This window comes from Triticum aestivum, chromosome 6B (genome assembly GCF_018294505.1).
Source record: "Triticum aestivum cultivar Chinese Spring chromosome 6B, IWGSC CS RefSeq v2.1, whole genome shotgun sequence".
NCBI classification, from domain to species: Eukaryota; Viridiplantae; Streptophyta; class Magnoliopsida; order Poales; family Poaceae; genus Triticum; species Triticum aestivum.
The window spans coordinates 390,256,438-390,260,248 of NC_057810.1; positions in this window are offsets into that span (position 1 = coordinate 390,256,438).

Below are 3,811 nucleotides of genomic sequence, written 5' to 3' on the forward strand. Positions count from 1 at the left end.
CTCCCTGCTGCCCGTGCGTCGTCTTGTCGTGTCCAGGAGCTCCGCCGCCGTCCACTTCGTCGAGCTACCCGAGCCCCGTGTGCTCGCAAGGCCCGAGTCCACCGCACCAACCTCGCCCGAGTCCGCCGTCGCCGGAGATCCCCTTCAACGCCGTCGCCGCATCAGCTCGTCCCCGACCCTGCCGGTGGCCTCTACGGGTGCTCTGTGAGCCTAGCTACCCCTCCTACCCTTCCTCTCTCGCCCCCGAGCCGTGTAGCCACCGCACGAAGATCACCCGCATGCACCGCCGTGGATCTCGTCGCCGACGTGCTCCCGGCCATCCTCTGGCCACCTCACGGTGTCCAACGCACTCACCACGTTGCGTTGGGTCCAACCGTGCACTCCCCACACCTCACCGCACACCCTAGCCCCGAGTTCGCCTTCACCCGAACTGCGGTGACCGCCTAGGTCGTCGCTGGCGCCAACTCCCGCCACCCCGACCCCAACTGACTCCACCAAGAGCCGCGGCTCGTCCTCAGCTCCACGTAGATGCCTTCCGCGCCCCATTTGGTGGCCGGAACGGCCAAAACCACTTCCGCCGCCGCGTCGGGCTCGCCGGCAGCTAAACGTCGGTGCAGCCATTTTGACATTGACCACGGGTGGGCCCTGGTTGACTCTGTTGAGTCAATGACAGGTGGGGCCCCCTTCTGCTAATTATCCAGATTAGTTTAAACTAAATTAAATTAGTTAATTAGCCACTGACACCCTGGACCCACACGTCAGGTTTGACCTGCACCGGGTCTGTTGACTTGCTGAGGTCAGCATGACCTCATGCTGACGCAGTAAACCTTTTCTGAAATTAAAATAAATCTAAAATGATTTATAAATTCCAGGAAATAACCCAAACTTCAAAAATTCATATAAATTCAACCGTAGCTCCAAATCAAACAAATTATATATGAAAAATGATTAGAAAAATCCAATCTATCCATCTGTACTAGTTTCATGCATGTTTAGACAAACTAACTTGAGGTTTAGTGCAGAACAAGATAAAACACTTTAAAGGGCCATTTATGAGTTTGAAATTTGAATCTTTGGTTCAAATTGATTCAAACCCATCTGGTTTTAGTTGCATTAGCCCAACACACTCATATTGCCATGTTTCATGCATGCATCATATTGTCGCACATTGTATGGTGATGGTTGTGTATCGGTGTTCTTTGCGGCAGGTTCTGCCTCCGAGGAGTACCGTGATTACCCTAGCGAAGAACCGTATCCGTGCATCGATCCATCAGGCAAGCAACCAACCATTTGATCATATCGATACAATCCCATGTTCTCGCTCTCGCTCTCTTTTACTGCATTAAGACAACACATTTCAAACTGTTGTGTGCTACGGTAGTTGAACCCATTTCCTCTGCATGACCTGTCATTGCCACAGTAATTAGATGAAACCCACTAGCATGTGTAGGAATTGATTGAGCCATATGTATGTGTTGTTCCTACCTTGCTATGCCTGCTATGCCTAGAGTCGTGTCAGGTCTGGTTCATCTGGGTGATGGGCTAGAGTGAAATGATCATGTCGGTAATGAGAGTGATGTGGTGAACACGATTTGGTGTACATGGTGGGTTGTTTCATTGAAGCCGACCTTAAGAACTAAGATCTGTATGCGTGATTTAAGATTCAGCTACTACCATGCATTGGGCCCTGAAATATGACCCCGCTCGACTTCTTATTCACCCTAGTCCTCTGTCCAGGAGTTGCAAGTCGTTTCTGGTGTTTGTAGCTTGTTGGAGGCCGTGGACAGCGCTGACCGCGGGGTGGGCTGTGATGCGGTAGTTACGTGGCACGGTGTACCGAATACCAGTTAGGTATCTCGGGAACCCTGTACACATCGTTCGGGGCCGTATGGGAAACCTCGGCCGGACTCCCTGCGGATGGAACCTGGATAGGCGATAAACCTGGACTAGAGACTTAGGTGTTTAGGTAGGTCATGGTCTACACCCACGTCGGCTTTCGCTTGAAGTCTGCCGAGCACATGTCGTGTGCAGACGCTAAGTGGTGGAAACATGTATGAAGAAGTACACCCCTGCAGGGTTAACATGATCTATTCGAATAGCCGCGTCCGCGGTAAAGGACTACTTGGTTGCTTATACAGTTCATAGACAAGTGAATGGACACTACTAAAAATCTCAAGATAAGCGTGAGTGCCGAGGATGGCTCTTCCGTAGGATGACGGAGGTGGATCCTCGGTGGTGTATTGAAGTGGTGAGTAGTGGACTCGTGTGCGCAAAACCATTTCAAGTTGGAGTCTCGTAGGATAGTTTAGCCAAAAGTCAAAGCTGGCTTGCTGCAATAACTCCACCAACCCTTCTTGATAATGTGCATGTATGTAGGATCTGACGTAAGTCTTGCTGGGTACCTTTGTACTCATGTTGCTATAATTTACATTTTTCAGAAGGCGCTGCAACCCCTTCTGATGGGTTCTTCGTAGACGTTGACATCGACGAGTAGACTAAGGCCCAGGTGGTAATCCTGAGCTTGTGAAGGTCCACGTAGTATACCTAGGCTTTCCAAGCCTCTTTTATTTTACTAGTTGTCTGTACTCAGACAAGTTACTTCCGCTGCTGGTTTGTATGACTGTATGACTTGAATGTGGGTCGTGTGACCCGTACTTGTATGTATGTTATGTATGGCTCTCTGAGCCTTTAAATAAAGTACTTGTGTCATAGAGTCATGTTGTGATGCCTTGCTGTATTTGCACATATCGAGCATATTGTGTGTATGATTGAAATGCTTGGTATGTGTGGGATCTGACTATCTAGTTGTTTATCTTTAGTAGCCTCTCTTACCGGGAAATGTCTCCTAGTGTTTCCATTGAGCCATGGTAGCTTGCTACTGCTCCGGAACACTTAGGCTGGCTGGCATGTGTCCTTCTTCGTTCCTGTGTCTGTCCCTTCGGGGAAATGTCACGCATTGAGTACCGGAGCCCTGTTAGCCCGCTACAGCCCGGTCTACCGGAGTCCTGCTAGCCCAGTGCTACAGCCCGGACCCACTTGCTGATGACCGACACGTTCGATGCTGGGTCATGGATGCCTGTCCCTGTAAGCCTGTGCCACTTTGGGTTTACGACTAGTCATGTCAGCCCGGGCTCCTTATCATATGGATGCTAGCGACATCATCATATACGTGAGCCAAAAGGCGCAAACGGTCCTGGGCAAAGGTAAGGCGACACCCGTGGGAATACCGTGTGTGAGGCCGCAAAGTGATATGAGGTGTTACAGGCTAGATCGATGTGACATTGAGTCGGGGTCCTGACAGCGTTGGCATCAGAGCCGGACTGCCTGTAGGTTCTCCAAGCCAAACTGGTCGATGTTGAGTCTAGAAATGCTTTAGTTATATGTAGGGGAATTGATTGTGGGATGGTACGTAAGGCTCTTTTTACTTCTTTACCTCATGGCATTCTGATCTGAGTCAGTCCATTCTTCTACCGAGGCTTAAGGATTAGGATCTTCTCTCTCTATCAGGTTCACGTGTTACGAATCAGTAGTACCTTATAGGGTTGATGACTACAAGCCTAGTTTAGTTCTACTACCTTGTTATGCTGATAAGTTGAACCCAGAATCTTGATATGATATTGTTGAGTGTCTATGCAATTTTTTTGATAAATGTCTCAAACCCTTCTTGAGCATTTACAGCCGTTATGCTGTCGAAATTTTGCTAGAAATTCTAATGCCTTTGCATTATGGTTGTGCTTTCAAATGGCCACTCGCGACCAAAATCAAGTGGTTCGCCTGACCCGATGCATTGGTGTGACCGGTCATACGGCCA